Raw genomic sequence first — 22,025 nt, 5'->3', positions numbered from 1 at the left:
GCCGGGCCCCACTCCCCACAGCCTGCATCCTTGCACACCATTGGAGGACCTAAGGACAGGAAAGCAACATGGCTCCCTGGAGAGAGCTTGATGCTATTCTGGCATATGTTAGAGAAAAGTACTAACCAAGTCAGATGGTTTGGAATGTGTTCTAAATATTAATGCTACCAAACCAGGGAGGAAGTATCTCAATTTTGCTGATTTTTCATTTGCTTATACTTTTTTGGTTAACAAAGAAACCATTATTTGCTTTTGAAGGCAGAATTATTATTTTCTACCATGAAGTTACTTCAACTCATAAAAATGTATTTTATTTACACCTTTGTAGCAATGGAACTTGGAAGAAAATATCAAGCATATCTACATGAACATTTCATCTAGTATTCTGTGGTCTCATCTGGTCTTCTATGAAGTTTCAGTTCAAGTGAGGTAACAGCACCATGCTCTATTGTGAAAGGAGACATTTGCCATGTGATTGGATCAGAGGTACCTCAAGGTAATAAAAGGCCTCAAAGCAATTAGGAAAGACAGGATTATTAATGTGAATTTAATGGCATTAGCTGCTTCCCTCCTTTTTTCTTACCGTGTTATTCTGAATAACCACATAGCTTTTTCAAGATTCTAATATATATAATCTAATCCATATGATTTTTATACGTGTGAGTTACACAAGGCAGGTATATAAAACTTTGACCAATGTTTCTGTAAAGCAGAGTTCTGTAAACTATGGCTTATGGGTGCCACCCTGTTGTTGAAAACAAAAACTGTTTGAAACATAGCCACACCAATTGGTTTATGTATTTTCTATGGCTGCATTTGCACTACATGCAGAACTGAGTACTTCAGACAGAGACTGTATGACCTGCGAAGTCACAAATAGTTACTATGTGGTATTTACAGAAAAGATTGCCAACCATTGCTATGAAGACGAAAACCTTATTTTCTGATAAAAATAACTGCAAAAAGAAAGCGTAATCAGAAATAAGCACCCTAGTGAAATACATTGTATTTACAGTTCTTAAATAATTTTCAATTGCTGTAAGAAACATCAACCACTTTCCTAGGACTTTTGACACATGAGATAAAGTCTACACATACTAGGTAAACACAAGAGCATTATTAAATGGTCAAAAATGTCAAAAAACATTCCATATTCTCTTTTGGAGAAACTCAGCAAGATTTCAAGTATGACTGTTAAGAATTAGAAAAGACTAGGATAAGCTTTAGCATTCTAAACAATAAGTAATTGAATTAGTTCAGTTTTGTTACACATCATCTTTTAAAGTCCATCTTTGCAAATTATACATTGACGTAAATACAGTGTGTAATTGGCATTATGTGACTATGTTTAATCCAGTGTCAGTTGTCTAATGGTCTAAAGTGTCCCATTGAAGTTATAATCTGGATGAACTGAACAAGAAGAAAAGTTTTCTTCTTTAGCCCATTTGTTTATCACTCGATTCCTACTGCTGCCCATGGTTTCTTCCACCTTCCTCTGGAGAACTTCAAGAGATTCTAGATCTCTGTACAAGGTAGTTTGCTTTAGCTTGAAATCATCAGTGAGGATTATACATGGGCAATGTCCAGAAATCACATTATTACTCATAGACTGTGTAGCCTTGATCTAATAGATAACTACACGTTGTCTTCACTAAGAAGCTAGGGTGGTTGTCCTTGATATTGGAACATTGTAGACTTGGCCAGACCAATGCCCAAGTATTTCCCAAGACTTTTACCTAAGACTCTGCTCAGTATCCATTTGTCTACTGCTGGTCATCAGGAAGAATAAACTTCTCCTGAGTGGTACCAGCTCATGAACCTTCCTGAGTTGGTAGAGAGGTAAATGCATCTTTGTTGCACAATTTACAGTCTTTTTTTTGGAAAAAATATGGTTTTGATCACTGTACTGCATGCCTTTATAATTTTGGTGTTATGATGCAAGATCTAATTGTTATCAAATGTAGTGACGCTTGTTCCAAATTCTAAAATTGTTTCATTTATGCCTTGGGTAGGGGTGACAGGAAGGCTCTGGTCTTTAGCTTATGGTATATGTCATTCGTTGTATCATTGTCCTCTGGAGATTCTGTGTCTCATTTTGCATTCTTCTGCTTATGTTTCAAATCCCTCTTTTAGCAGTCGCTCTTGTTCCTGAAGATGGACAAACGGAGGCTAAGTAAAGTGTAGCAGCAGGCAAATTGAAATATTCTATCTGGCTTCCACATTGAATGATTTGTTATTTAATTTTCTCTTAAAATATTCTCTAGTCTTAATTTTCATAATACTTTTGCGTGGGCATCCAGGCTCAGTGATTTCTTCTCCTGGGAATCCTTTACCTAAGAGAGAGTTTTAGCTTATACATTTTGCTATGTTTGATGAACCTAAATTATCAACCTTGATTTTCCCCCCATTAATTGTATACAGCCTTGGTGGGCAGTTTTGATCATATGTTTGGCTTCAACTCTTATCTATGCATTATACATTCTTTTATATACCTACCTACACATATACTATTTGTCAGGCTCACGACTATGCCACAGGTCCTTTTGAGGTAGGGAGGGAGTGGGCGGATGAGCCAAAAGAACACGCAGGAGGCCGTAGGCAGGTGAATATGATTTTATTCAGCACCAGCTCTTATCAACAGCTTTCTCACACTAGCTGTCTACACTGTCTGCCCTGCCTTGGCTGCTTAGCCCAGCAGCCCCCCACACAGCTATGCAGCCGGCTCTCCCCTGCCTTCAAGGTCAGCAACTTAACTCTCTCTCTCTCTCTAGGCATGAGTGGGCTGAGCTGTGTCCTGGTTCCCCTCTGTCTGTCTGCAAAGATGGACAGCTTTGGCTTTCTCTTTGGGCACCAGCAGCTGCACAGTGTCAACGGGGAATTATACCTTTTATAGACAATAGTGGCTTAGAGCCAAGTGATGGCCTTCCCTATGTTATGGCTATGGTGGTGAGCTTCTCTATGCTACGTCTGCATGGCTATGATGACAAGTGGAGTTATACGCCTGTGCTCTAGACTCACTGAGTCATGCAAGGTGTAAACATCGTACTTTGGCTTATCCTTGATCAAAGCACAGCCATGTTCCTTACACTATTATGTATATGACATAACACAGAAATAAGCAAAGTATCCTCAGAATCTCATAAGGTATATGAATCGTGCATTAAGAAATTTGATCTAAGCTGCCACACCTTGGTGTCAGGGATAGCCGAAGATAGGTAAGAAATCCGAGTGCCAGACTGATGACACTGAGTTTCTGCACATAGCTCACAACTCAAAACAAACTGGGAGCAGGATATAAAAAATGGTCAGAATTAGCAGAGTATCACACAGGTGTGAGGGTTAGGAGCCTTTCTGCTCATAAAGGTTTTCTTAAATTTAATTTCCTACTAGGTGTCACAGAAAAAAATATTCATTGTGGATTCCACTAAGTGATGAAGACAGCTCCGATGTATTTACTAGCTGTGTGAACTTAATTATTTATTCTTTTTTGAACCTTTGTTTCTTCTTTTAAGTAATAAGGATATAGTTCTTTCTTCATATGGTATTAAGCAAGAGATACACATTTTTCTTTTTTTTTTTAGACAGAGTCTCGCTCTGTCGCCCAGGCTGGAGTGCAGTGGCACGATCCTCGGCTCACTGCAAGGTCTGCCTCCCGGGTTCACGCCATTCTCCTGCCTCAGCCTCCCCAGTAGCTGGGACTACAGGTGCCCGCCACCATGCCCAGCTAATTTGTTTTATTTTTAGTAGAGATGGGATTTCACCATGTTAGCCAGGATGGTCTGGATCTCCTGACCTCGTGATCTGCCTGCCTCGGCCTCCCAAAGTGCTGGGATTACAGGTGTGAGCCACCGTGCCCGACCGAGATACAGATATTTTATTGATGCCTGGCAGATAATAGCTGCCTTGAAATGAAGGGTATGTAAAGGACTGAGTGTGGCACAACTGCAATATTTGCAGTTTAGTGACCAGACTTGGCAGTAGCCAGTTCAGGCCGGACAGACAGGAATTGAAAAGTACAAGTAAGCAAGCAGGGTCCTTCCCCTGGGCTTTATGTTCTCCCTGCCACACTAAGTTTGTGATCAGGGAGAATGGAGAGAAAACAGAAAAACAGAAACCTCGAGGTGATGCAATTAGATACCTGAAGTTTAAGAGCGAGGGTCCTCTCTTGCTCTTTCAGCAACTGGGCCCTGTCCCTCTCCATCTTCTCAGCCAGTTGTTTCAAATGTTCCTGATAACTCCTCTCCTTCTGTTCCATCATCTGCTCATTCTTTCTTTGCATTTCCTGCAACATGTTTACTGAAGCCTGTGCAGACTCAGCTTTCACACGTTCCACTGTGGAGGAAAAGGAAGAAGAAAAATTTGTGTGGGGTTATCTTGTTGCCTCATTCTTCCTTTTACGCTTACCTGTCGTTGTTGTTGACAGCAGATGCCCTATTCAGAGACGACAGCAGCAAGTAAGACACACCTTTGTGAATCCTGCTCTAGTTAATGGGTCCCATGTTTATCCAGTCAAGTTATTTCAACTTTTAGAGCTTTTGAGGCCATCTAATCTCTTAACTCACTCCTCACCTTCAATCTCCTTTTCCTTTTCTGTGAGAGTCTGGTCTGTCTGTAGAATTGCATCAGTCATAGACTCCTTGGATTTCAAGTATGTCTGTAGAATCTCTTCAACCTTAGGACCCAGAGAACACAGATTGAGAGTAGGAAATGGCTGGAAGCAGGTGTTCCTGTTCATCTTCCTGCCATGCTTTCCTCTGGTAATTCTTCCTCTTGACCCTGTTGTTCTTGGTGATCAAACTCCCTGTCAGAGTGACAGGCACATGCTCCTGGCAAGCTGATCAGAGCATCCTACTTAGCAGTCATTTTTAGTAGGCTAATATAGATACCGGGAAAAAGATGGTCTCTGTCCTGTTTAGATTAAGGGCTCTAAGTTTGGAACTGGTAATGCTGTGGTCCCAGATGGGCTGAGCCTGCTGGGGAATGAAGCCATCTTTGAGAAAGCAAATATCAGAGTGACTCAGATAGAGGGAGGATGGGAGGGACAAAACTGTGGGGATGGGGAAACACTGGACAGAGAGACAGTTCATGATGTTATTTGAAACCTTAGACCCACCTGTCCTGTAAAGTCAGTTTGCAGCCTAAATCAATGAATTACTATTTTTGTTTAAGTAACCATCATTAGGTTCCTGTCTCTTGCAACAGAAAAAGCCCAGCTGTAATGATGATAATAGCAACTTGGTACTTCATCTGCTAATTGAATTTATAACACAATAGTTAATTGCACTCTCTTTGATGAGCACCTAGGACATATTTGGTATATCAGCCTCTTTGCATATGTTATTGAATAAAAACATGAATGTTATGCAAACAAAAAAGCACATCTGTGTGCAGTGAAGCTTGGTCACCTTGGTGTTTGCAGGAGGCAGGTCAGAAGCTTTCCATAACTGACAGATAAATCTTGGTTGCCTGTATCCCCTTCCTTGGTTCCTCATGGTACTTTTTCTTCAGATCTTGTAGCATCTGAATAAAGAGATGATAGCCCCCCGGTTTCAAATAAATTCCTGCCTTCACTTCTTCTTCTAGAGGACTGAAAATATCCTAAAGTAAAGCTGAGCAATGATCTGATGATGCTTTCTGATTCTGTTTACAAGTCATTGTGCTTTTTGTCTAGCTGGGCCTTTAATGTAAAAATAGGAAGTAAAAGGAGTAACAGGGAAAGGATGTGAGCTTGACCTCAGAATTCTGGGAATGACTTCTCAAAATAAAAGTCAATGACCCTGGAGAAACTGACAGGCTTCTCACCAGGACCACACTCTTCCTCCTGACCCCACTTTCTACTGAAGTCGCTTTCTTTTTGGAGGTGAGGTTCAGGGCTGAGATTGATAGCTTTGTGTCAACCATTAGAGGAAAACTCTGCTTTTGCATATTGGACTAATGATTTCATATGGAATAAATGTGGCTGAACAGAAGCCTGTTCAAGATAAGTAGGATGAAAATTTTCTTTGCATTTGGCTAGAATATCAAATCAGTCTTAGAAGAGTGGGCAGGTAATTTTATTAGAATCTCTGGTTGTCAGTTACATGCATTTAGGTAAAGGGAAAATTATTCAGGAAAAAATGTTTTAAGACTTTGAGTCTGTAATAATACAATTGGTCCTTTTGATTATGTGATTACAAATCTGTTGTCACCATTATGAAAGCTAGGAAGAATTACTTCTATCAAAATAGATACTCATTTTCTTTCCTTGTAGTACTTTGGCTTCCACGACTCTAAACTGTATAAATTTGAGACAAAAATTACTGCTAACTCTTTTTGAAATAGATGGTCCACATCTTTGAAGGAACTCCTGATGAAGACTTCAATGGCCCCTCTCTCACTGTCCCTGTGCAGGTCCAGCAGCTCCTGGAGGGTTTCCGTGGGCAGCTGCACCTTCTGGCCCATCTGCTGTTCATAGTGGGCAATACTCTTTTGCACTGCAGCTGAGTTCTCTATCTGGGCCAAGGCCAGGACTGCATTCTCCAGCAGGGCAGATCATTACTGCTGATGGCATTGACATAGGTCAGCACCAGGCTCTCTAGACCTGCATATGGAGAACAGATGCTAATGTTTCTTATAGTAAAGAAAGTCTCTATTCCATGTAATTCTGAGCATGTCAAATACCACCTATTTTCCTCACAGCATCAATGTCCTCAGTATCACCTGGAAGCTTGCTGGAAATACAGACTCTAAGACCCTGTCCAAGATCTATTGAATTAGACTTTTCTCTTTGGTAAGATCCTCAGAAGATATGCATGCATACCAACATTTGAGAGTTCTTGTACTAGATTACATAGACTTGTGTTAATTGAATGTTTGCATCCATTTTAACCCCAAGCACCATTAGGACAGGAACCATATCTATTTCATTTATGTCTGTATCTTCAGTCTATTCATAGTAAGCATTTGATCAATGTGTATGAAACAAATGACACTATTCCAGTAAAAAGGAGTCATCCATTTAGTTTATTTTATGACAGTTTTGTCCAAAAGTGCTTTCTGTAATGCTGGAAATATTCTATATGTGCTGTTCAGTGTGCTAGCCACTAAGTACATGTAGATATGAGTCCTTGTAGATATGAATTACAGCCATGTGAATTGACTTTTAAATTTTCCGTATTTAAATTATTTACATTTATGTTTACATAGATACACCTGTCTAGGGGCTACTGTATTGCATGTGCAGGTCCAGTTCACTAGGGCAATTTTAAGCAATAGAACTTTTTTTCCCTTGGCCTTTTCCTAGCCTGCAAATTTGACTAACAAAATATATTAGAAACATTGGTGCCATCTAGAATTTAACACAAATATAGTAGTAGATTGGGATTTTTCAAAGCTGAAACTAGGTGGAAGTTATTCTATGCTCCCCTAGTCTTAAACAATGAGCAGAAGTACTAGGAAGGGGACTTACAAGGCCTGTTGACCTTGATGCCTCCTGAAAGAGTTTTAGTTTTGGAATTGCTAAAGATGTAAGAACAGAAGTCTGCTACTTGTTGCAAAAATTTGGGGTCCAGCTCTTCATCACGTGGTTTTGTGAGCTGGGCAAACTTCTTGTGGTGAACAGGCCGATCAAAGATAAAGCATCTCTTCTTTGGGAAGACCTTCTGGATACAGAGTCGGGGCAGATTAAAAGTTTTATCTGGGGGGGCACCCAAGATGGCCGAATAGGAACAGCTCCAGCCTCCAGCACCCAGCATGAGTGACACAGAAGACGTGTGATTTCTGCATTTTCAACTAAGGTACCAGGTTCATCTCACTGGGGCATGTCAGACAGTCGATGCTGGTTCACTGGTGTAGCCCGACCAGTGAGAGCTGAAGCAGGGCGAGGCATCGCCTCACATGGGAAGCACAAGGGGGAAGGGAATTCCTTTTCCTAGCCAAGGGATATTGAGACATACAACACCTGGAAAATCAGGTAACTCCCACCCTAATAGTGTGCTTTACCAAGGGTCTTAGCAAACAGCACACCAGGAGATTATATCCCACACCTGGCCCGGAGGGTTCCACGCCCTCATTGCTAGCACAGCAGTCTGAGCTCTAACTGCAAGGTGGTAGCGAGGCTGGGGCAGGGGCACCTGCCATTGCTGAGGCTTAAGTAGGTAAACAAAGCCACCGGGAAGTTCGAATTGGGTGGAGCCCACCACAGCTCAAGAAGGCCTGCCTGCCTCTGTAGACTCCACCTATGGGGACAGAGCATAGTTAAACAAAAAGGAGCAGAAACCTCTGCAGATGTAAAAGTCCCTGTCTGACAGCTTTGAAGACAGCAGTGGTTCTCCTAGCACAGAGGTTGAGATCTGAGAACTGACAGACTGCCTGCTCAAGTGGGTCCCTGACCCCTGAGTAGCCTAACTGGGAGACATCCCCCACTAGGTGTAGACCGACACCTCACTCCTCACATGATGGGTACACCCCTGAGACAAAGCTTTCAGAGCAAGAATCAGACAGCAATACTCACTGTTCAGCAATATTCTATCTTCTGCAGCCTCTGCTGCTGATACCCAGGCAAACAGGGTCTGGAGTGGACCTCAAGCAAACTGCAACAGACCTGTAGCTGAGTGTCCTGACTTAGAAGGAAAACTAACAAACAGAAAGGACATCCACACCAAAATCCCATCAGTACGTCACCATTATCAAAGACCAAAGGCAGATAAAACCACAAAGATGGTGAAAAAGCAGTGCAGAAAATCTGGAAATTCAAAAAATCAGAGTGCATCTCCCCCTCCAAAGGAACGCAGCTTGTCGCCAGCAACGGAATAAAGCTGGAAGGAGAATGACTTCGATGAGCTGAGTGAAGAAGGCTTCAGTCAATCAGATTTCTCAGAGCTAAAGGAAGAACTACGTAACCAGTGCAAAGAAACTAAAGACCTTGAAAAAAGGATGGATGAATGGATAACTAGAATAATCAAAGCAGAGAAGACCTTAAAAGAGCTGATAGAGATGAAAACCATGACATGAGAACTACGTGACAAATGCACAAGCTTCAGTAACTGACTCGATCAACTGGAAGAAAGAGTATCAGTGATTGAAGATCAAATGAATGAAATGAAGCGAGAAGAGAAGTGTAGAAAAAAAGGAGTGGAAAGAAATGAACAAAGCCTCCAAGAAATATGGGATTATGTGAAAAGATCAAATCTACGTTTCATTGGTGTGCCTGAAAGTGAGGGGGAAAATGGAACCAAGATGGAAAACACTCTTCAGGATATCATCCAGGAGAACTTCCCCAGCCTAGTAAGGCAGGCCAACATTCAAATTCAGGAAATACAGAGAACACGACAAAGATACTCCTCGAGAAGAGCGACTCCAAGACACATAATTGTCATATTCACCAAAGTTGAAATGAAGGAAAAAATGTTAAGGGCAGGTTAACATTGAGAAAGGTCAGGTTACCCACAAAGTGAAGCCCATCAGACTAACAGGAGGTCTCTTGGCAGAAACTCTCCAAGCCAGAAGAGAGTGGGGGCCAATATTCAACACTATCAAAGAAAAGAATTTTCAACCCAGAATTTCATATTCAGCCCAACTAAGCTTCATAAGTGAAGGAGAAATAAAATCCTTTATAGACAAGCAAATGCCTAGAGATTTTGTCACCACCAGGCCTGACTTACAAGAGCTCCTGAAGGAAGCACTAAACATGGAAAGGAACAACCGATACCAGCCATTGCAAAAACATGCCAAAATGTAAAGACCGTAGACGCTAGGAAGAAACTGAATCAACTAACGAGCAAAATAACCAGCTAATATCATCATGACAGGATCAAGTTCACACATAACAATATTAACCTTAAATGTAAATGGACTAAATGGTCCAATTAAAAGACACAGACTGACAAATTGGATAAAGAGTCAAGACCCATCAGTTTGCTGTATTCAGGAGACCCATATCACATACAGAGACACACATGGGCTCAAAATAAAGGGATGCAGGAAGATCTACCAAGCAAATGGAAAACAACAACAACAACAAAAAACAGGGGTTGCAATCCTAGTCTCTGATAAACCAGACTTTAAACCATCAAAGATCAAAAGAGACAAAGAAGGCCATTACATAATGGTAAAGGGATCAATTCATCAGGAAGAGCTAACAATCCTAAATATATATGCACCCAATACAGGAGCACCCAGATTCATAAAGCAAGTCCTGGGAGACTTACAAAGAGACTTAGATTCCCATACAATAATAATGGGAGACTTTAACACCCCACTGTCAACATTAGACAGATCAACGAGACAGAAAGTTAACAAGGATCTCCAGGAATTGAACTTAGCTCTGCACCAAGCGGAGCTAATAGACATCTACAGAACTCTCCACCCCAAATCAACAGAATATACATTCTTCTCAGCACCACATCACACTTATTCCAAAATTGACCACATAGTTGGAAGTAAAGCACTCCTCAGCAAATGTAAAAGGACAGAAATTATAACAGACTACCTCTGAGACCACAGTGCAATCAAACTAGAATTCAGGATTAACAAACTCAATCAAAACCACTCAACTACATGGAAACTGAACAACCTGCTCCTGAATGACTACTGGGTACATAACGAAATGAAGGCAGAAATAAAGATGTTCTTTGAAACCAATGAGAACAAAGATACAACATACCAGAATCTCTGGGACACATTTAAAGCAGTGTGTAGAGGGAAATTTATAGCACTAAATGCCCACAAGAGAAAGCTGGAAAGATCTAAAATTGACACCCTAACATCACAATTAAAAGACCTAGAGAAGCAAGAGCAAACACATTCAAAAGCTAGCAGAAGGCAAGAAATAACTAAGATCAGAGCAGAACTGAAGGAGATAGAGACACAAAAAACCCTCCAAAATATCAATGAATCCGGGAGCTGGTTGTTTGAAAAGATCAACGAAATGGATAGACCACTAGCAAGACTAATAAAGAAGAAAAGAGAGAAGAATCAAATAGATGCAATAAAAAATGATAAAGGGGATATCACCACTGACACCACAGAAATACAAACTACCATCAGAGAATACTACAAACACCTCTATGCAAATAAACTAGAAAACCTAGAAGAAATGGATAATTTCCTGGACACTTACACTCTCCCAAGAGTAAGTAAACCAGGAATAAATGAATCCCTGAATAGACCCATAGCAGGCTCTGAAATTGAGGCAATAATTAATAGCTTACCAACCAAAAAGAAGTCCAGGACCAGACGGATTCACAGCCATATTCTACCAGAGGTACAAGGAGGAGCTGGTACCATTCCTTCTGAAACTGTTCCAATCAATAGAAAAAGAAGGAATCCTCCCTAACTCATTTTATGAGGTCAACATCATCCTGATACCAAAGCCTGGCAGAGACACAACAAAAAAAGAGAATTTTAGACCAATATCCCTGATGAACATCAATGCAAAAATCCTCAATAAAATACAGGCAAACCAAATCCAGCAGCACATCAAAAAGCATATCCACCATGATCAAGTGGGCTTCATCCCTGGAATGCAAGGCTGGTTCAACATACGCAAATCAATAAACGTAATCCAGGACATAAACAGAACCAAAGACAAAAACCACATGATTATCTCAATAGATGCAGAAAATGCCTTTGACAAAATTCAACAGCCCTTCATGCTAAAAACTCTCAATAAATTCGGTATTAATGGAATGTATCTCAAAATGATAAGAGCTATTTATGACAAACCCACAGCCAATATCATACTGAATGTGCAAAAACTGGAAGCATTCCCTTTGAAAACTGGCACAAGACAGGGATGCCCTCTCTCACCACTCCTATTCAATATAGTGTTGGATGTTCTGGCTAGGGCAATCAGGCAAGAGAAAGAAATCAAGGGTATTCAGTTAGGAAAAGAAGTCAAATTGTCCCTGTTTGCAGATGACATGATTGTATATTTAGAAAACCCCATCGTCTCAGCCCAAAATCTCCTTAAACTGATAAGCAACTTCAGCAAAGTCTCAGGATACAAAATCATTGTGCAAAAATCACAAGCATTCTTATACACCAGTAACAGAGAAACAGAGAGCCAAATCATGAATGAACTCCCATTCACAATTGCTTCAAAGAGAATAAAATACCTAGGAATCCAACTTACAAGGGATGTAAAGGACCTCTTCAAGGAGAACTACAAACCACTGCTCAGTGACATAAAAGAGGGCACAAACAAATGGAAGAACATACCTTGTTCATGCATAGGAAGAATCAATATTGTGAAAATGGCCATACTGCCCAAGGTTATTTATAGATTCAATGCCATCCCCATCAAGCTACCAATGACTTTCTTCACAGACTTAGAAAAAACTGCTTTAAAGTTCATATGGAACCAAAAAAGACCCCGCATTGCCAAGACAATCCTAAGCCAAAAGAACAAAGCCGGAGGCATCACGCTACCTGACTTCAAACTATACTACAAGGCTACAGTAACCAAAACAGCATGGTACTGGTACCAAAACAGAGATATAGACCAATGGAACAGAACAGAGTCCTCAGAAATAATACCACACAGCTGCAGCCATCTGATCTTTGACAAACCTGACGAAAACCAGAAATGGGGAAAGGATTCCCTATTTGATAAATGGTGCTGGGAAAATTGGCTAGCCATAAGTAGAAAGCTGAAACTGGATCCTTTCGTTACTCCTTATATGAAAATTAATTCAAGATCGATTAGAGACTTAAATGTTAGACCTAAAACCATAAAAACCCTAGAAGAAAACCTAGGTAAAACCATTCAGGACATAGGCATGGGCAAGGACTTCATATCTAAAACACGAAAAGCAATGGTAACAAAAGCCAAAATTGACAAATGGAATCTAATTAAACTAAAGAGCTTCTGTACAGCAAAAGAAACTACCATTAGAGAGAACAGGCAACCTACAGAATGGGAGAAAATTTTTGCAATCTACTCATCTGACAAAGGGCTAATATCCAGAATCTACAAAGAACTCAAATAAATTTACAAGAAAAGAACAACACCATCAAAAAGTGGGCAAAGGATATGAACCAACGCTTCTCAAAAGAAGACATTCATACAGACAACAGACACATGAAAAAATGCTCATCATCACTCACCATCAGAGAAATGCAAATCAAAGCCACAATGAGATACCATCTCTCAGTTAGAATGGCAGTCCTCCTGAGCAGCACCTTCGTGTACAATAGCACGCCAGTGAGAATGGCAATAATTAAAAAATCAGGAAACAACAGGTGCTGGAGAGGATGTGGAGAAATAGGAACACTTTTACACTGTTGGTGGAACTGTACACTAGTTCAACCATTGTGGAAAACAGTGTGGTGATTCCTCAAGGATCTAGAACTAGAAATACCATGAGACCCAGCCATCCTATTACTGGGTATATACCTAAAGGATTATAAATCATGCTGCTCTAAAGACACATGCACATATATGTTTATTGCAGCACTATTCAGAATAGCAAAGACTTGGAATCAACCCAAATGTCCATCAGTGACAGACTGGATAAAGAAAATGTGGCACATATATACCATGGAATACTATGCAGCCATAAAAAAGGATGAATTCGTGTCCTTTGTAGGGACATGGATGCAGCTGGAAAGCATGATTCTCAGCAAACTGTCACAAGAACAGAAAACCAAACACTGCACGTTCTCACTCATAGGTGAGAATTGAACAATGAGATCACCTGGACACAGGAAGGGGAACATCACACACCGGGGCCTATTGTGGGAAGGGGGCAGGGGAGAAGGATAGCATTAGGAGATATACCTAATGTAAATGACGAGTTAATGGGTGCAGCACACCAACATGGCACATGTATACATATGTAGCAAACCTTCACGTCGTGCTCATGTACCCTAGAACGTAAAGTATAAAAAAACAAAAACAAAAACAAACAAACAAAAAAAACAGCCTAAAAGGTGGAAGCTATTGTTCTCTATTTGAGGAAGCATTTTATTCATATGTAAATATTGATGTAGGCAGAGAAGGTTGGACTTGAGCTTGGTAAAAAAAAAAAAAAAGAAAAGTTTTATCTGTTTAACTGGTGCCTAGAAAAACATAAAAAAATCATAAAATTGCCTAATATAAGTGTTTCTGTAAAGGGCCAAATCGTAAATATTTTAGGCTCTTCAGGCTGGGTGGTCTCTTTTCCAAATACTCAACTCTGTTATTGGAGTATGACAACAGTTTTTGAAAATCTGTAAATGAATGGGCATAGCATTATTCCAAGAAAATCTTATTTACAAAGACAGCTGGCAGGCAGGATTGGCCATGATTTGCCTTGGGCTTTAGTTTGCTAGTGCTTGGACTAGCACACGTTCGTGTTTTAGTCTATGTTCTTTAAATAAATATCCATTTTACTCCACATTCTATGGCTAAATAGAAGATCACAAACCCTTGGCAGGGAGATAAAATTAACTTAATCATAGCATACACATAGGTGAAATAACATGAAACTTGTTTTAGAACAAGGACAAACGTAATTTAAAATAAAATCTATTAATTCAGATATTCAACAAGCATTAATTTATAGGAATAGCCAGTTGAAGACATAGAAAACTGCAAATTTGGGAAAACTAGCAATAGTAAACTGAAAACTGATAATTTCTTTTGTTTTCTCATCCTCATATATCAGTTGAAGCTCTCTGTTACCTTGCTTCAGCCTCAGGGAGTATGTCAGGTACTTATCTCCTGTGATGGGTTGTCCTTCTGCTAGTAAGTCCAGGGAGAAATCTCTCAGTGTCCACACGAAGTCTGGGAAGAAGCTCACAAAGTCAGCTGAATCCTTATTCTCATTCTCATTAGGTGAGGATTTTGATCGGATTCGATGTGTCAGCTCTGTCACATAGCTGAGCAGCTAACTAAGGAAATGTGACAAAATGAACAGGGACCTCATCCCATATTCAACACATTCCCAAACTTTCCATTTTCCTTTGCTCCTAACCTAAGTGTCATTTCTAAAGTGGATACATGGGATCTCTCCTCTGTACTTGCATTATTTTTTGTTTTCTCCTCTTGAGCCTGATTCTTCAGGATTCACAGTCAGGCAGCTAGTTTATGAATACAGGTGTCGCCTCTGACTTCGGTGCTGTTCTGGGTCACAAAGGATACTGCAGTTGGTCCATGGCCTGCTGGTTGATGATTCCCATGCTGTTGTACACGAAGGTGCTGCTCAGGAGGACGGCCAGGGCGAAGATCCAGGAATCATTCTGGTTGGAGTCAGGAGCAAGTTTCATCATCACAGCACTTTCTAGAGTAACAGTAGTAAAACTATGTTCATATGTTAGAGGGTTTTTGTTCTTTTTTGTTTGTTTGTTCTTTAGCACTAATGACATATCAAAGGAAGCCAAATACAAAAAGTATTCTCAGTAGGATGTCGCTTTTGGGTAGTTTTTCGACGAGTGTTTTTGGGTTACAATGATCCTTATTAAGTCTTCTAATGATCATCAACAAATAATTGTAAAATTAAAATTCAAGGTTGGTGGACATTTTAAGGCATGAGTACAATGTAAATTTAAAATTTTCTCATCTTTTTTCAATAACAAAATTCACATATAAGATTGATACTATTAGTTGCTATTTTATCAAATAATTAATCTACACCTGAAATGTACTGTTTATCTCATTAAATATTCAAAATAATTCTATGTGGCCAACATAGGTCTTTTCCATACATTTTAAAGATTAGAATGCTGAGTATAAAATAAGTCAATTTTCTCAGGGTACTGAATTGGTGACAGAATTTAAATTTAAACAGAAAGTCATGGGGGTTTAGCACCCAAATTCTTAACTAAAGTTCTCTGCAGGATAAGACTCATGACACTGGGATTATTTGTGCTCCCTTTATGCATCTGTGTTAAACCCCACATATTATGGCCTGTAGTTAATAGTTAATAAACAAGTAAATAGTAAATAAAAAATTAAATGGTGCATAAAATATTCAGAGAAGAGGGACTCACTCCACAATTGGATCCTTGAGTCTCACCTTCTCTACATCTCCCAGACCCTCAGTGTCCAGCAGAACTAGGATGTGGCCTGGCTTCTTGGGATGGGGCACACACCACATCCAGATTCCTTTAGTGTGAGACTGCACTGTGGAGCCCAGAGAGAAGCCTGCAAGGGAGAGAGGAGACCAGAGATGGAGATCTAGTAACAGGCAATTCTGGTAGTTAAAGGAAAAGGTAGCATATTTAAGGTTAGGAGAGAACCGAAACAACAATCACTATTCATCTTACTTAGTTACAATCAAAGAAATAGGAAATTTGAATATCCAATGCATGGAAAAATTCAGGAGGCTTTCATGATAAAAACAATCAACAAAGTAGAAATAGAAAAACAGTACCTCAACATAATAAAGGCCATATATTAAAAACCCACAGCTCACTTCACATTTAATGATGAAGTTTCATAGCTTTTCCTATAACATCAGGAACAAGAGAAGGATGCCTACTTTTGCCAATTGTGTTCCATAGAACACTGCAAGTTCTGTTCAGAGTAATTAGACAAGAAAAGCATAAAGGAGGCATCCTAATTGGTAATGAAAAAGTAAAATTATCTGTCTACTGAGAGTAGTATCTAATTTGTAGAAAACATTAAATATTCCACAAAAACCTATTAGAACTTTTAAAAGAATTCATCAAATTTGCAGTATGCAAAGTCAATATGGAGAAATCAGTTGCTAGTGTATAAAAATAGAATTAGAACAGGAATTCTAATTTCCTTCCTAAACAAAAAGAAAAGGAAATTTTGAAAACAATCCCATTTAACAGCATCAAAAGAATAAACTACCTAGGAATAAGCTTAACCAAGCAGGCGAAAGAGTTGTAGAGTGAAAACTTCAAACACCCTTTAAAGAAATTATAGATGACATAAATTATTAGAAAGGCATCCTGCGTTTATGGATTGGAAGACTTAATATTCTTAAGATGTCACTACTACCCAAAATGATGTACAGGTTTGATGTAATACCTACCAACATGACAATTACTTTGTATAAATAGAAAAATCCACCATAACTTTCATATGAAATTTCTGGAAATCCCCTAATTATGAAAATAATCTTAAAAACAAAGAGCAAAGTTGGAATCTCACAGTTTCTGAGTTCTGAGATGTATTACAAAACCATGTATGGTACTGGTATAAAGACTGACATATAAACCAATGGAATAGAAAAACAGCCCATGAATAAACTCTGACATATATGGCCAAATGATTTCCAGTACGGATGTCAAGATCATTTAATGAAGAAAGGAGAGTCTCTTTAACAAATGATGTTGAGGCAATGAGATATCTCCTTTAAAAAGTTGGGCTGTTACCTTATAACTTATAAATATGAACTCAAAATGAATCAAAGAGCTGAACATTAGAGTTAAAACTATAAAAGTTATAGAAGAAAACAAAGGGCAAAAGTTTTATAATATTGGATTTGGCAATGATTTTTTTGAATAAGAGACCAAAAGTATAGTCAATAAAAGAAAAAATAGATTAGTTGGATTTCATCAAAATTTGAAACTTTTGTGTGTTAACGGATTCTATCAACAGAGTTAAAAAAGGCAACACATAGAATGTAAGAAAAGATTTGCTAAACATGTATATAAGGGATTGATATCTAGAAAATATAAAAAAATTTACAAAGCAACACAAATAAACAACCAGATTAATAAATGAACAAAGGACTTGAATAGACATTTTCCCAAAGAAGATATACAAGTGGCCAATAAGCACATGAAAAGATGCTTAATATCACTAGTCATTATGGAAATCAAAATCAAAACCACAACGAGATACTACTTAACATCCATTCCTATGGACACTATCAAACAAAACAAAACAAAACAAAACAAAACAAACCCTGAAAATAAAAAATGTTGGTGAGGGAGTAGAGAAATTAGAGCCCTTGTGCATTTCTGTTGGGAATATAAAATGGTATAGTCACTGTGGAAAATGGTACAGTGATTTCTTTAAAAAAAACAGTTAACATGGAATGACTCCATAAGCCAACAATTCCCCTTCTGGATATATTCCCAAAAGAAGTGAAAGCAGGGACTTGAACAGATATTCAGACACTCATGTTCCTATTAGCATTATTTATAATAGACAAAAGGTGGAAGCAATCCAAGTGGCCATTGACAGATGAAGAGATAAACAAATTATCATACAGTTACTAAGCCTTAAAAAGGAAGAGTTTTGACACGTGCTAACACACTGATGAACTTTGAAGACATATGAATTGAAATAAGACAGTCATAAAAGGACAAATATTGAATGATTCCACTTATGAGTTTTCTGTAGTAGTCAAATTCATAGAGAGAGAATGTAGAATGATGGCAGGCAATGGGTTAATGTGGAGCTTTTGTTTATTTAGTACAGAGTTTCTGTTAGGCAAGATGAAAGAGTTCTGGATATGGATGGAGGTGACAGTTGTATAACAGTGTGAATTTAATTAATGTCACAGAGCTGTACACTTAAAAATGGTTACGAGGTTAAATTTTATGTTTTTTTTACAACAATAAAAAAGAATATCCAATAAAGACTGAAACATTTTTTCAATCTTAAAGATCACTGTAAACTCACTGTTATGGCATAAAAATTGTAATAAACATTGTATAGTTTATTGTAGTTATTATTATGTGCATTAATTATTTTTATTACAGTCTTACTCCTTTTAGGAAAGGCATAATTTGTGCTTTTGAAAGGGAAACTAACATATCGCGGGAATAATTAATGAATTTAATCTTATCCCCTGGAACAGCGTGAAGATGAGACCAACTGTGAATGGAAAGTTAGCTTTCAGTATTCATCCTCATCTGTAACTTTCTCTCCTCACATCCTCGTAATGGATGCTGACTGTGTAGATGGACAGAAGGGACTTGGCAGAGCTTTGCTCATGCCACTCACCCTTTTTCTTCCCAGCCAGCTTGTTCATCAGGTAGGATTTGCCTGTGCGGTAGAGGCCCACAATCGCCATCACCACCACAGGCACCACAGGCTGTGTAATGGCTGACAGGATCTTCAGAGCTTCTGGATTCGCCATCAGTCGCCCATTAGTGTTCTCAATGAGGCACATTGGGCCTGTCATGTGGACCTCTGATGCCATGTCTGGGGTGTTCCCTTGTCTGCAAGAGAAGAGGCAAAATAAACGAAAATTTCTAGTGTTTTGCAATTATAAGGGAGAATCATAAGATTCCCCAGTATGGCCAAAAGTTTTGTGTGTGACAGCGAGAGAGGAGGCAAAATCTGTATCATTTGAGAAAGTTATGGAAGTATTGTCAAAGTAGCTCATTATAAAAAATGTTAGCCTGACAGTGACTTATCAATGTTGCAGGATCCAGGAGGACGAGAGAGAGACCTCGGGTTAAAACAAGAGAATTTTTATTGAGTGCCCTCAGGCCCCAGCAGACTCACATGCAAAGACAGCACTTGACTTTCATACACACTTCACAAAAGTGGGTGGGCTAGCTTGAAGCAAGCTTACAGTGGTGTGAAAGCAGGGATATAGAGGCAGGACAAACTCAGGATTGCACATGACCCTTGCCAAGCAACCCAGATGTCTGTTATCTAGGTTTTGCTCTAAAGAGCCTTATACTGGTTTATCTTATAACCTTCACTGTGGTGCCCAGGCAGCTGTAGTTCAGGCCTACTCAGGCTTCTCATGACCTTCACTCTACTTCTTAGATAAAACAGAATACTTGAAGTCACTAGTTACAGAGAACAGGAATCTAAAAACTTATTCCATTAAACAAAGGAAAATTAGTTTTTCTTCTCCCTATGTTGAGGGAGTGCTGGGAGAGTCTCCAGAGCACATTAGATAACATTATGAAGACTTTTCCTGGGTCTGGTCTGTGCCTGTTGCTGCCTCTGGGACAAGTCAGCCTAATACAGGAAAACTTATTTCTTTTTCTTTTTAATTGTATTTTTCTTTAATTTCCTGCCTCATCAACACTCAACTACACTCACAACCCAAATATTTCATTTAATTTATTGTGGAAAACTTTCTTTTTGGATTCTTATTAAATATTTTCACTAGACAATTAATGGAAGATGGAATAGGATTTAGAGGATTTATTTTGCATGCTGGCTGCATGTAAGGAATTCAATATTGATTTACTTATTAATTCTAACAGTGAATAAATATCCAACACAGTGAATCAGTATTCATAGTTTGATGTTTACCCTTAGAATAATTTCCAGAGATTTTTAAATATGTTCCTTCCTCCGTCTTCAACTAGTTATGCTCTACAATGAAAGCTATAAAACACTGAGGAAAGAAATTGAAGAGTATACAAAAATGGAAAGGTTATTCCATGTGCATGAATTTGAAGAATGAACATTTTAAAAATGTCCATACTACCAAAAGAAATCTACAGATTCAGTGAATTCCTTATCAAAATATCAATGACATTCTTCACAGAAATAGAGAAAATTATTTAGGTTCCATATAAATCCTACAGTTTATATGGAACCACTGAAGACCCAGAATAGCCTAAGGTGTCCTGAGCAAAAAGAACAAAACTGGAGGAATCATTACCTGACTTCAAATTATACTACAGAGCTACGTAACCCAAACAGCATGTTACTGGCATAAAAACGTACGTGTAGTTAATGGAACAGATTAGGGAACCCAGAAACAAATCCGTACACCTACAGAGCGCTCATTTCTGACAAAGGTGCGGAGAACATACATGAGGGAAAGAAAAATCTCTTCAATAAGTGGTGTTGGGAAAACTGCATATTCATATGCAGAAGAATGAAAATAGACCCCTATCTATCACCATATACAAAAATCACATCAAAATGGATTAAAGTTTTAAATCTAAGACCTCAAACTATGAAACTACTACAAGAAAACATTAGGAAAACTCTTGACATTGGTATGGAAAAAGATTTCCTGAGTGACCAAAGCAAAAATGGACAAGTCAAATCATATTAAGTTAAAAAAGGAAAAAAATTAACAAAGTGAAGAGACAACCCACAGAATAAGAGAAAATATTTGCAAACTATCCATCTGACAAGGGATTAATAACCAGAATATATAAGGAGCTCAAATCACAAGGTTCCTTAAAAAACTAAAAAAAGAGCTACCATATGATCCAGCAGTTCTACTGCTGAGCATATACCACCCCAAAAGGAAATATGCATATCAAAGGGATATCTGCACTTCCACATTTGCTGCAGCACTCTTCACAATAGCCAAGATTTGGAAACAACCTAAGTGTTAATCAACAGATGAATGGATAAGGAAAATGCTTACATATACACAATGGAGTACTATTCAGCCATCAAAAAGAATGAGATTCTGTCATTTGCAACAACTTGGGTTGAATTCATGATCATTATGTTAAGTGAAATAAGCTTGCTTGCCTGCCTGTCTGCCTTCCTTCCTTCCTTCCTTCCTTCCTTCCTTCCTTCCTTCCTTCCTTCCTTCCTTCCTTCCTTCCTTCCTTCCTTCCTTCCTTCCTTCCTTCTTTCCTTCCTTCCTTCCTTCCTTTCTCTCTCTCTCTCTCTCTCTCTTTCTTTTTTTCATACATTTTTTCTTCCTCCTGGGCCTGGCAGACTAGGAGCAGAATACAGATGAAACCACTGGAACATGTGGGACTGGAATAGCCTGATGTTTGACTGCTTGGGTGGTAACTGTGAATGCGTGGACCAGGGTGTGTAGGGAGTGGAGTCGTCCTCCCAGAACTGAGAGAGGGCCCTTGGGGCATTCGAGCAATGCAAGTGTTGACGTTGGCACAGATACAAGAGTGAGGTTATGGCATGAGAGTGAGATGGGTATGGTGGGGTGGGGTGACTGTTGGAAGAGCGTGTTAGCATGTTTTAGAGTCGGGGCCAACTCAGGGCATGGCATGTTGGGGCACATTTGACCCTGGATGTTGACCGAGAAGCTGGGTGCCAAGGGCTTGAAGAACAAAAGGCCCATTTGTCAGCAGGACCCATGAAGATGTGACTGCAAATGGGATCAGCACTGGGAGAGGCTGAGGCTCCAAGGTGACTCCTATAGCAAGGCATGAAGGGGCAGGCCTGGGTTTCCCAT

General features: G+C 39.2%; 1 pseudogene; it reads right to left on the bottom strand.

The window, feature by feature from the left end:
• Positions 1–2,035: 2,035 nt before the first annotated feature.
• LOC112634101 lies at positions 2,036–19,103 on the bottom strand (annotated as a pseudogene).
• Between the last annotated feature and the right edge of the window lie 2,922 nt (positions 19,104–22,025).

Source organism: Theropithecus gelada, chromosome 1 (genome assembly GCF_003255815.1).
Source record: "Theropithecus gelada isolate Dixy chromosome 1, Tgel_1.0, whole genome shotgun sequence".
NCBI lineage: Eukaryota > Metazoa > Chordata > Mammalia > Primates > Cercopithecidae > Theropithecus > Theropithecus gelada.
The sequence above is the reverse complement of the archived record's forward strand: the minus strand, read 5'-3'. Positions and strand labels throughout refer to the sequence as shown.